This window comes from Rhamphochromis longiceps, linkage group LG20 (assembly GCF_057381845.1).
Source record: "Rhamphochromis longiceps isolate RC_006_pf linkage group LG20, R_longiceps_female_GT1.1, whole genome shotgun sequence".
Classification (NCBI taxonomy): domain Eukaryota; kingdom Metazoa; phylum Chordata; class Actinopteri; order Cichliformes; family Cichlidae; genus Rhamphochromis; species Rhamphochromis longiceps.
The window spans coordinates 29229449-29242568 of NC_140576.1; the positions used below are offsets into that span (position 1 = coordinate 29229449).

At 43.3% G+C, this 13120-nt stretch overlaps 1 protein-coding gene across 4 annotated transcripts in view; it reads left to right on the plus strand.

The window, feature by feature from the left end:
• The window catches only part of prkcz (protein kinase C, zeta), a 99443-nt gene that overhangs the window by 33487 nt on the left and 52836 nt on the right, over window positions 1-13120 (plus strand). The window lies entirely within an intron of this gene.

Genomic DNA, 13120 nt, shown 5'->3' on the forward strand with positions numbered 1-13120 from the left:
ATACCATGCCACATAGCTGCAGAAAAGGCACACATTGTTATCTTTTTACAAAAAAACCCCCAGCTGAACAAGAGAGGTTTTTGGACAAAGTTTGTGTTCTCCATTCTTTAAGCACCGGTTCGAGCACCGTTTGAGCACCGGCACCGTTTCAAAAGTACCGATTTGGCACCGGTATCGGATAAAACCTAAACGATACCCATCCCTATTAATAAGTGACTTTTATGTATATGTATATATATATATATATGCCTGTATATATTGTGCTATTCTTAGTTATTGTCTCTCTCTGTTAATGTTTGTTTATAATGGAGCACTGTAACAAAAAATGATTTCCCCTAGGGATCAATAAAGTATTCTGAGTCTGATTCTGATGCAGTCTTAAAGAATTACAGTGTGTGCTATTGTACACAAGAACATCAGGATGTTTTACCAAACAAATTCTAATTTTGGCTTGGCATCAGTTTATGGCCCCGTCAGTCCCAGTGAGACGATTAGTTACACTGTGTGAAGCCACCCTCGCTCACAGAGAGAATAAGCTCTTCCAAAAAATAACTGTTACGTACAAAACAGCTCATGTATAACCAACTGCAGGAGCCGCAGATACAATCGCTGCAAAATCAGTAAATAGAAGCTTAGTAAGGCTAAAAATAATAAGCTAGGAAACAGTCAGTGTAGCACTGTGTATGTTTAGCTGCATTGCGGTCTTCATAAGGACCTTGTTATCACCTAAATCCACTTGTGGCTGCTGTAGGCTGGGACTATACTGCTGTAGGCTGGCACTACACTGCTGTAGGCTGGTAGCTTCCTAGTTGACCTGCCTGCCCTGTGCCATGTTTTTAAGCAGCTGGCACTGTGAGTGTGAGCTTTACTTACAGTGGTGGCCTTCAAACAGTGCAGACACTGAGGTACTGTTGTTCCTTCTGTGGTAATGCACAGTGTCTACATGTGGCTACATTGTATTTCTGTGTCTCTTGTTGAAAGCTTTGGAAAAGCTAAAAATGAGACCTCAGTTATTATTTTTCAATTGAGCATCGTCCAAGTCTAGAATAGACTGTGAGCAGTGATCTGATGGTGTGATGCAGTAACTTATCGACAAGAAGGACACACCCAAATAAAAACATCTCCCTTTACCTGTTTAGCCTGCACTGGCTGAACAGCTGTAAATTATTATTACTGCTAGGGCTGGGCCATATTATACCGTTCACGGTAATACCGGTATAATGTTAGGCAACGATAGGAAAATGAAATATTGCGATAGAATGGGAGTAAAACGCGCATGCGCAGTGCCTTTGTTTTCATACGCACATGGCCGATTGTTGAGTGAAACAGATGAACCAGAATTGGTTTGTAAAAATGGTGCAACTTCAGTGATGTGGAACTGGTTTGGTGTTTGTCCGTCAGATACACGACAAAGCACATTTTTTTGCAGAACATGCAAGCGGCTGTCGTTATTGTAGTATTTGTCGGACTAAGATGCTCTTAAATCTGGGAGTAATCTGGGTCCTAAACTCCGTATGCTTCAGGTCAAACGAACACTGCAGCATCACCAAGAGTTAACTGTCTAAATTCTTTCATCTTTAATAAAACGATCAGCATTGCTGCTTTACCAGGTGTAACTATGAAGTTTAACTTCCAGGCATCCATGAAAACAAAATGTATTACATTTAACGGAGTTAGAAGTTAGCAGGAAGTTAGCGGAAGTTAGCGCGCTAGTTTCGCTAGTTACCTAAGCATGATATTGCATGTTCTGACTGAGAGTTTTCTGAAAAAAATCAAACGTACAGCTCTGCTATCACTTCCAACATAAATGAAGACAGGAAACTAAACAGCAGTGACGTTTGTAGGGTTACTGAAGTTGGGCTAGCTGGTATATAATTATATGCTACGTGCTCGCTAGCGACACAGCTATGTTAGCATAACATAAACAGTGAAGCTGGAGGACGAACACTTAACACTTTTCCACTTATAAAAGTTAACGTGAAGGTTCCTCATGGTTAGAGACAAATGCAATCACATGGCAGGATGCTGTAAACGGACCAAACTTCAGTCAGGAGAACAACTGAGATAATCCATCCACAATACGAGGTTAGTCATTAATATACTGCAACAACATGGGAATAGAGCAGCTGCCAGAGAATTCAACATTAATGAATCAATGGCACAGAAGTGGAGGAAGCAAGAAGAATGAGTTTAATAAAGTTTGATTTATCTGACTGCTTTGTTTCGCTTAATGTGCCTTATAATCCCGTGCACCTTATGGTCCGAAAAATACGTACTGCACACTGCAGTTTAATGTTGCAAAGCACCTCTTTTTAACTTCAGTGGATATTATACATGGTTATGCTCAGGATATGTCAGCCCATTTCTACTGGAAATGCCTTTTGGTTAAACTTTCAGCAAGGAATTTGCATTTGCACTGTTACATTTTTATAAAGCTTTAATGTACATAAAAACCAGTTTCTTGTTTAAGTGAAAATAAATGGAAGGTTGTCTTTTTGCGCTAGTAAGGTTGTGGAGTTGTATTTTGTCTCGCATCAATTATATCGTCAGTTATATCGTTATCGCAAATTTTCAAATATATATCGTGATAAATATTTTTGGCCATATCACCCTGCTCTAATTACTGCTATAGTAGATATTTATTTATTTATTTACTATGAGCTGAAAATGACAAACAACACTGTAGAAAGAGAAGCAACAAAACATGATGAAAACACCTGAGAACACATCAAACTGTACTACTGTGTATCAAAAGTTAAATTTCTTCAGAAAAATGTTCCCTGTCAGTGTTGAGCAGGTTAATCTTACTGCTGCGTGTGTTTAAAGATGAGATCATGTTGAAGACTTTATATTGTGTTTATAGCAGCCGTCCATAAGGAACGTGTCAGAGTACAATCAGCTGTTCATGAGTGTGACAGTTGGCTATCGATGTGTGCAGACAAACTGTTGCTGGGACATGGTCAGCTGTCATTGCTAATGTACTAAATGAGTTAATAACAGCGTTATCAAACTCCAGCTTCTCTGCATCACACACGCTGCCCAGCGGTTACTGTGTCACGCTGACACATCACTGAAGAACCTCCACTTACTCAGGCTGGCTGTGTTTCTGAAGCACAGACTGAGCTCACAGCATGCTGGTCTGCCATCAGCTTACAGTCAGAGAGCAGCAGGTTGTGCACAAACCACCAGAGAAAAAGTCGATGGCTTGCCTGCTTCTTGTTGTTCCCATGCTCATCGCTGCTGTCCACAGGATGCGTCTGAGGCAGCCTTCTACTGTCGGCCTACAGTAGCAGAACTATTCTCAGCTCAGTTTGGAGATTTGTTTTATGTTTTTTAGATGTAAAGAAACGCTCTCAGGCTTAATTGCAGTCAGATACTTTTGTGTGTTCTTGTGTCCATGCAGCTGTCCTAGCTTGACTATGTGATGGACAGTTATCTGCATATTCTGGTGAAATAGTAGCAAAGGGTACGTCCTGTGCAGATGGACACAGGAAGGGTCTGTATTATACAGACTAATGGCCAGACTGTTAACAGAACAGAATACAGAGGGTCACACAGCAGTGTCTCCTGGGACTTGGACAAAGCGTAACAAATAAAAAGCAGAGATTCAGTGATTCTGTTGATGTAAAGAAGTATTTGCAGTGACTTTGTGTCTGCTGATGTCCACATGACTGTCTGTGGGTTCCTGCTGTGGGACACAAGAACCTGCAGACCCTCATGTGGTAATAAATCTTCACCCCTCTGCTACCACAGGGACTTCTGGGTGTCATCCCATCGTCTTCCCACTCAGCCTGTATGACCCGGGTGCCGTGAAGCCCAGTGTGATTGTTTAGTACTTTGGTATGAAGTTCTAGCATCTGATGTTTTCCTGCTGGCTGCCCTCAGCAGTAAATCGAGTCAGAGCAGAGCCTGAGTCACTGTGAGAGCAGACAGATGAGGCTTGTACACACAGCCTGCCTCTGATTATGATGCACCAGTCTCTTCATATAAGAGCTTCCAGTCTCCAGGAGGGTTTTCATGCAGAGCCTGCCAGAGCTGATGGAATTGTGTTACTGGTTTTCATGCATGGACTGAAAAGTAATTTAACTGATAATAAGGCAGGGCTGAAGAACATGTTTGCTTTGATTTACCTGTGATAAGGCATCAGCAGCAAAGCCATATGTCATCATTTCCTGTGTGGAAGCCAGTGTCAGTAACAGGGGCTGTTCTTCTGTGCATCTACAGACTGGTGTTCACATGGTTACCATGGAACTGGAACCAGAGACCAGTGTGCTGCTGGGTCCTGAAGTACTGCAGTCAACATGTGTCTGCAGTCGAGTGCTTTCATTTAAGGAGAACAAACGTATTGGATTCAGGGTTCAGAATTAAAGCCATTTTTATAAACAAGAACTCCATTTTCAGACACTAAAAATGGGAAAACATCATTTTCAATGTAGGTTCTTGTTTGTTTGGTAGTTAACGACTCCAGAAACCATGAACATAAAAATTCTTTGTTTCTTCTGTACAGATGCCCTGTTGGGCTCAGATAAGTGAGGAACTTTCCATCTCTTTGGAAAGTCTTGGATGTTTTTGCAGTATGCTTTGATTCGTAACCTGATGTAGTAAACCTGTCTCTGCCAACCCAGGGAAAGATGGTCTCCATTGAGTGGTCTTCCTTTTGTCCTGTTAATGCTGCTGAACTGATGAGTGTTAACTTCTGGTAAGATTGGACCGAATGGTTGATTTGGTCGTTCTTGCAGATGCTACTAACTCTCTGATGGAATAATGATGGATCCTCATGTCCAGAGTCCAAGAGTTAGGCGAACCTTCTGAGACGGGCTAAGAAAAGATGGAGGACAGTAATGTCTTCAGTTATTAGTATGGACGAGTCACTGTGTATGTACACACACTAATAATCCCTGTTTTTAAACCGTGCTAAGGTCCAAACTGCAGGCTCAACACCGGCTCTTGGATGCTGAACTAATGTAATCAGCTGGTCTGTGTGTCGTTCAGTGGTGGGGAGCTGGTTTCCTACTGGTGCACATGGGAATCCCCTGAGTGGAGGAAACTGGAGTTATCAGTGTTTCGTCAGGGTCACAATCAGCAAACGTAAAACAAAATGTGTGATTCAGTGTAATGAATATAGGGAAGCTCACCTTTCATATAAAAAAGCCTTTTCGTTTGTCTCACTTGATTAAAGCCATTCTGGTTTTAATCAACGAGTGCTGTAGCTGTAACCAAGGCCACATTTCCACCACTGTAAACTGGATAAACTGGAACCACACAGCAGTTTATATAAGTTAGTGAACCTGAGTGATGCAACTCTGTGATCCTGCTAACACATGTCAGTGATTTCCCTCGCCTCTGTCAGTGCGCCCCAGGGTGGCTGTGGCTACAATGTAGCTTGCCATCACCAGTGTGTGAATGTGTGCGTGAATGGGTGGATGACTGGATATGTAAAGCGCTTTGGGGTCCTTAGGGACTAGTAAAGCGCTATATAAATACAGGCCATTTACCATTTATTTAGCTGGTTTAGAAATAACGAAGGCTGGATGTGATTCATGAACCTGACTGAAAAATGCTGATACATGCATCATGGAGCTCAGTTTGTCTACTATTAGAATGAGTTTGATGATCTTTGATGAATTATTTGGACCCAAGAATCAGACTGAAATGCAAAGTTTACACAGTGATATTAAGACGAGCGTGGTGAAGAGAACGACGGTGGCAGTCAGGCAGGTTTCCAGTTAGTGTGGGTGTGTGGATCTCTTACTTATGTTCTGGATGAAGACACCTGTGTAAAGCTTATTGAGGGCGTGGGCTGCTGTCCAGTGGAAACTGGCCTGTAGAGGTGGAGAGCAGGAGGCTGGTGAGAATGAAAGTGAGCAGCATCAGGAACGATGAACAGTGATCTGATTCAGACGAGCAGATGGAGGAACAGCTCCACCCAGGAGCACAGAGCAGGTGACGGCCGCCCATCAGTCCACCTGAAGCAGAGGACCAGAGAAAAAGAGCCCGGCCACCTCGAGGAGCAAACAGATGAATGGCAGGCTGAAGTTAGCTTGTACACTTGGGTTTTAAGGGGTATTTATTATCTTCTTCTTTTTTTTGGGTTGTATGGAAGCCCCAAACGCAATTTCATTGTTCTTGACAATGACAATAAATAAATAAATACTAATACTAAGGACTCAGTGTGCTGACTTCATGGTATGCACTGAGTTAATACTGGTTAAATATTAGATATGTTAATTCATCAGTTTCCCTGTGCAGAGCTGTGTTTTTGGAAAAGCTCGTCCAGTTTGGGATAAATGATATTTTGGCTTGTAGCTAATCACTGTTGAGGCTGGCACAGGAGGGTCAGTGTACGCAGGAGGGTCAGTGTACAGTGGCTTAACAGTCAGTCAGTGAAATCACTGTAGAGGGAGAACTATAGTCAACACTAAAGCAATAACCTCACTTCCTGTTTTATTTTGATAGTCTCTGTCTCCGTTTCCCCTTAGTTTGAGCCGTGTTCCCACCTGTGGTCTGGTTATCCTCAGTGTGTTCGTGTCCTCAGCCGCCCTCTGCTCATGTTTCCTTAGTAGTTTCCTTTCCTAGTTTCTTCCTGGTTGCAATTTTTTGCATTTCCTTTGAGCCTGTGGGGATGGCTGTCTGTCTCCGAGTGCTGCTCCAGTACACGGCTATAGACTGGTATAAATAAACAGCTGTGGTTTTAATGGGAGGACAGTCTCAGCTTGGACAACTCGCAGGTACAAAAATTGAGAAATGATTTAATGTGAATAGTTGATATCACTGTGTCGTGGTTGGATACGTGTTTGATGACCGGTGTTTCTAATCTCACGTCAGCCTGACAGAGGCTCAGTGACTCACTCAGCCTGAGACACTGTTAGAGACACATGGTTTTTCTAGGACACACACTCACCCTTCTCCTCCTTCAGATCAATAATCTATTTTATCTTTTGTAAGTGGAAAAGCCCGTGGTCACGGTCTTCTGGGAGGAGCGCTCTTTTTATTTTTGCTAACTGGGTTGGAAATAAACCTTTAAGTAACACAGCAGTTGTCTGATCCATCCAGAATTTGGGTCACGTCGCCCTTCGGATAAGAAAATGTTGTATTAAAAGCTGATGATTGAAGCTGTTTTGAACCTCTCTGACTGTTCTGCAGGAAACACATGATTAGAGCTTTGAGAACTGGGCCATTTCATATAAAGGCCCTCTGGGCTCTGTTGTGCTTGGATTTATGCATATTTGAAGCTTTTTCCTCTCTGACAGATCTGATGAGTTTCTCCAGGTACAGCTGATGAGTTAGGAGGCTCATGAAAAAACTGAAAGGGAGGAGTTTAGGTGCTAAAAACAAGGAGCGTGAATCAGAGTGATGGGAACCTGTTACCTGTTAGGTTTGCACCTGTGCAGTTGTTGTACATCATTACCACAGGGGCATAATGTGGGCAAAGTCCAAATCTTTAAGGAAACGCAGTCTGAATAAGGAACAGTAAGTGTTTGTCTTACATAAACTGGTTATCGCTGTCAGCTAACACCAACCTTGTTACTGATTTACTGCAGCGCTGCTGGTCACGTGTTTTGCTCTGTGTTCTACTCGCTGTTCTCGGTTCTGTTTCCAAGTCTAAAGACAAGAACGTTCCTACACTGGAAGCCAAGGTTTCAATGAAGAGACGCTTAAACCAGTATAGACACAACCATGTTAGACACTGACCACAGCTCTGCAGGAGGATTATTCCACAAGGCCTGGTTATTGTCTGTGTCCGCTAGTAAGCAGCAGTTTTGTTCTACAGGTGAAACGTGTGTAGTGTGACTGTAGATGCACAATCACAGCATTGCCAGCTGAGGTCTGTAGTGAGTTTGCATTGTTTTAAAGAACTCTTGAACTGGAGATCAACACCCATACACACATTACACACTGCCTTTAATTACTGGAGCCTGACAAACTGAACACACCTGAGTGTGACAGGATTTGAGGACACCTGATACACCTGAACAGTTCTACCTGTAGATCTGACTGACAGTAATAATGATGCCTACTGCTGACTGTGCCTGATATTTAAAAACAAGCTTCATTTATTATTCTGCTCACTGTAAAAATGAATAAATAATCCAGTGTTACAACATTGATTGTCAAACATGATGAAACACACCTGTTAAAGATGGTGGTGTATGATACCGCTGACAGAGGCCAGTTGTCACAGTCAGAGTAATCAGACTAAAGCTGTGCTGTGAAGGAAGTTGTTGTGAGTTAGTGACACACTGTTTCCTCTCCAGCTCGCAGGTGTGAGTTTGAGAGTTATTCCAGTACTTCTGATGTGAGGTTTTCTATTTGAGAGGAGCCACAGTATGCAGAGTGGTACACAGTGTTAATGCTGTGCGTCTGTATGTGATGACAGTGAAGGAATTATAGCCTTACATTCACAGAGCGTTCAGACAGACATGTGATGAAATACACACCCCGTTGCTCCTACTCTTTCACATCGTATTATAAATATTGTTTGACAGTTACTTTATAATTGTGTTGTGTAGATCCAGAAACATGTTGTTAGGTGTGAGGTGGTACTGTGCTCCTGCTCATCACATACAGCTGACTCTTTGTTCAGTTGTTGGTTTTTCAGCTTTAGTCAGAAACACAACAGATTTAAACACAAATAACTGTCATCCTGTTACCCCATCTAATACACTGTTACAAACTGGCAGGACTGATGACCCACATTACTGTTAACAGATGGTCACTCAATGCTACCTTAATGACAGCTTAACAGATAGCTAATATTGGGTAATGATAACTTTGGCTGCATCCCTGTCTGATGGATCAGATGGATCTGCTTTTTCCATCTGACAAAGCTTTGACGCTGGATGTGCTTCCTGGTGCAACCCTCCCAGTTATCTGGGCTTGGGACCAGCACTGGGAGTACACTAGCTTGTGTCTTTCCGAGCTAGCTAATAGCTATTGGGTAATTGCTAATAGCTGAGCAGCTAACATTACTGTGTGTGCTAGCCAGGCAGCTTTACTGCCACCTTGAGACAAAGTGTTGTGAAGCTCAGCTGCTTCAGGTGATGGTGAGGTGGTTTGCAGCTGGAGCACCACAAACACTGTTGATACTGATGGTGTCACAACTGATCATAATTGTGAGTAACTGAAAGTCAATATTTTGTTCTCATAACCCTGACTTCCAAACAAAACTTTGCTGTAATTGCTGGGGCGATCGTGGCTCAAGAGTTGGGAGTTCGCCTTATAATCGGAAGGTTGCCGGTTCGAGCCCCAGCTTGGACGGTCTCGGTCGTTGTGTCCTTGGGCAAGACACTTCACCACTACTGGTGGTGGTCAGAGGGCCCGGTGGCGCCAGTGTCTGGCAGCCTCGCCTCTGTCAGTGCGCCCCAGGGTGTCTGTGGCTACAATGTAGCTGTACATTCACAGTGTGTGAATGGGTGGATGACTGGTTGTGTAAAGCGCTTTGAGGTCTTTAGGGACTAGTAGAAACGCTATACAAATGCAGGCAATTTACCATGTAATTTAATAAAAATGTGTCTAACTTTTAATTCTGCAAATATCTAATTGAAGAAAACATCTGATCTGATGAATCTCCTGCATTTAAAGTGGTTGGCATGTCCCACTATTGAACTTCTGCAGTAAATAGTGTTAGCCTGGAGCACATCTGTTCAAAGGGCTAATCCACAAAAGGCTGGTCTCTGTGCGCCCACTGGGCAACCCCTTCAGCTGGCACAAACAAGCTGTACAACAATAGTGTTGCTGAAGCTAGCGTTGGCCAAAGAGAGCTAGGCTAAGCTGCTCTGCTAAGCAAGCTGGTTTCCAAAGCTTCACTCTGGGTTTCCCCATTATCTACCCTGCAGTGTCTCTTTCTTCACTGCATCACTGTTTTACTCACATTTATGTTTAATTTCTCTGTTCATTGCACCACATGCCTGATCAGGTCACTTTGCTTTGCTCTGTTGTTGTAGAAGTTCTGAACTCAGCATCCAGCACCTGATCTGGTCCAGAAGAAGCACACACAAAGGAACATTTGACCAAAGATTTGTGTAGTCTGGTACATTGTTGTGTATGTGCAGCGTGTGTTCCAGCTCTTAACATTACGAGGTTTCAGCAGCCTAATAATAAGCAATCTAATAAGCTCAACCACTGTATAGACTACGTATAAGACAAATGGAGGTTTGTATGAATATGTGTCCAAACAGACTGAGTCTTTGTAAAATTCAAAATCACCAGTCATTCAAACAGTAAAACAGTCATTCAGTGTCCTATGGTTTTTAATGACTTCATCAGTTTTAGCCCCCCTCTACTACCCCCTCTTCTACTACTACTCTTGGTGTGCTTGGATCAGTGTCCTGTTGCATTGCCTCACATCTGACTCTACAATGCTTTGTTGTACAGACGAGTTCATGATCAGATCCTGTGGTTGCATTCAAGCCCAAATCATCAGCGCCGTGCTTGATAGCTGGTTTGATGTGTTGGTGCTGTTTGTGGGGTTGCCACTTTGCAACACTAACCTGTGCTGCATGTTCTCTGTACTGAACAGAGGCGTTCCCCTGGCAACCCTTACAAAGAAGCCACAAACTGTAATATTGTATCGTATGGTGGCTGTAATGCTCGTTGATGATTAGTTAAGTCATTTGATTAGCAGCAGCTCGCTGCTCCTAAAGCTGTGGAACACAGCTGTGCTTTCTTCTTCTGCATTTTGACTTAGTGCAGCATGGCGTTATGATATTATAGCAGTAGTCCATTTGAGCTTATAGCTAGATGATTTTGTTTCATTATATGTAAAACCCGAGGATTTAAAGAGGGTGTACTTTTTGATTTTACCATAACTTTAGTCCAGCCTTCAAATCAAGAACTTCGTTAGCTTCATTAGCTTTGACAGGGTGTCCAAAATTAAAAGTTACTTTACAATCCTGTTTCTCATCAGTGTGAAATAAATAAAGCTGTGTGACAGTGAATAGTATTAAGTCATGTGAACAAAAGCTGGGTGATGTTAGCCTGTCCCATCCCAGCAGAGCGCCTCTTGTGCAGCTCGTCTTCGTTCAGAGTGGAAGCATTGCACTGACCGCTTCTGCAGTGCTGCTTTTCTAACACTGTGTATAACCTTTCTCCGTCACTGTGAAGGAATGCAAAAAATGTTTGCTCAGCCTCCCCTGGTGTTGCAACACGGGCAGGCAAGCGTGTTCTTATGGTGGACTTGATCGTGCTCACATGTGAAACACAGAGACTCAAACAGAGACTTAGTTCAGTCACAGAGAGGCTGTTACCTGATAAACGGTGTTGAAGCCAAATCACAGATGTTTTCTGTTTATTGCTCACATCCTGATACATCACAGTTGCTTTCTGAACACTATTTTCCTGTTGGATCAGCATACACACGTATGTTGTCTTCATGCTACAGGTGGAAGTGATCGTTCTCGTGTCTCAAGCCCAGCTGAGGAATCTGACGACATCGTCTTTGTTTTTGTCTCATTGTGTTTGATAAAAATGTTTTTGCACTGGCCCAGAGCAGAAAACTAACAGGGCTGAGCTCATAGGCTGGCCTCAGCGCTCAGGGCATTCACACACATATAGCAGCAGGATAGTGTTAGCTATTGGTAATGTTTTTACTCTCGTCTCTGAGAAGTTGTTCATGTATTTATTTTTCATGTGGCCACCAAGTAGATCATTTATTGTAACTCATTTTGTTGCCTCAACCTTCACCAGAAGCCTTGAATTTGAACGTGTGGCATTAAACAGAAAAGGGTCTCATGGTCTCTGTGAGCAGCGCTGCTGCTTCTGTGTCTCAGTAGAATAATAGTTAAAAGTTGTTTGGGGTCCACACAGTGATGCAAACCAACAACACGAAGCGTTAGAGCTGAACTGACCCAACGTATGTCCAAAGAAACAAACATTACTGTTGGCTGACCTTCATATAATGATCGTTGTGCTTTCAATAACTGAATAATTATCTTTGTCCAGCACAGTTTTGATCTCACAGTCCTTTTTTATGATGGAGTAAAATAACATTGTCACATACGCTCTTCAGGCCGTGTCCAGAATCAGGGCTGGAAGTGTCATGCAGGATGTGCTGCAATAGGCACAGTCACTAAAAATAGAGGTGAGCTTTATATTTAGGGTAAAACGTGTTGCCTGCAGAGCAGGGTGGTGCTGCTGGAGTCAGAGCTTGCTCTGCCATCTTGTGGGCAGCCAGCTGTAACTGCAGCGTGGGTGCAGACGGTGAAAAGCCTCAGTCATGTGATGTGATCCTTTCTCAGTGAGAAACATTTGATGCTCAACGGCAAGAAGGAATAGGAAAAATGGTGTTTGTATGGCACGGAGCTTCATTTGAGGTGACAGGAGGCTGAAGAGGAGCAGCCACAGGGGACTGTGGAGGGAACAGAGGAGGAGAACGCGGGGCTGTTCGCTGAGAGCAGGAGTAGGAGGAGAAAGGCAGCGTGAGGGAAGCAGCAGCAGGAGAGCACCATGAGATTCCCAGTATGAAGGAGCCGGAACATTCTGCTGGAGGGATGCTGCTCCTGCTGCTGTTCTACATTCGAGTCAAAGGTAAGGTGAGCGTGGAGCACATCGGGTCATCTGAGGCGTGTGCAGAGAAAGGTCGCACGAGGGCTGAGCGAAGGTGCCAGTGATGATGATGTCATTAAAGGAAATGGCTTGTTTGGATGTTTCAGCGTTTTAATCCTGGAATTAGTGGAATTGTTGAACACTTCATTTGGTTTCAGCGCAAAGACACAAGAACGAGATCCATCTCATTATATCAGTTAGAGAGAATAACAGGAAGTATTTTTAATTGAACGCCTCCCCTGTGTTGTTTTGCCGCGAGTATGGGAGTCTTTCTGACAGCCTCGTTCCCAGTACAACCAGTGTCAAACCCACAGTGTCTCCCTATCCTCAGTTGGGACCAGGAGTAAGGCTGTGTCTGTATTTCAGCTTTTTGACTTGATGGCTTTAGTTAAGTTCCCGTACACGCTCTACACGCTGTGTTCCTGCTGAAAGTCATTTATTCAGATGTTACGGCTGAGATGCATCACTGAGCACGACAGACTGAGCATCCGACTTTAAAACAGACACTTTGAAGGTACCGCTGGAAACGATCTGTGTTGTTGACTACGATGAGCATTTATAAGTTCATACATGCTTA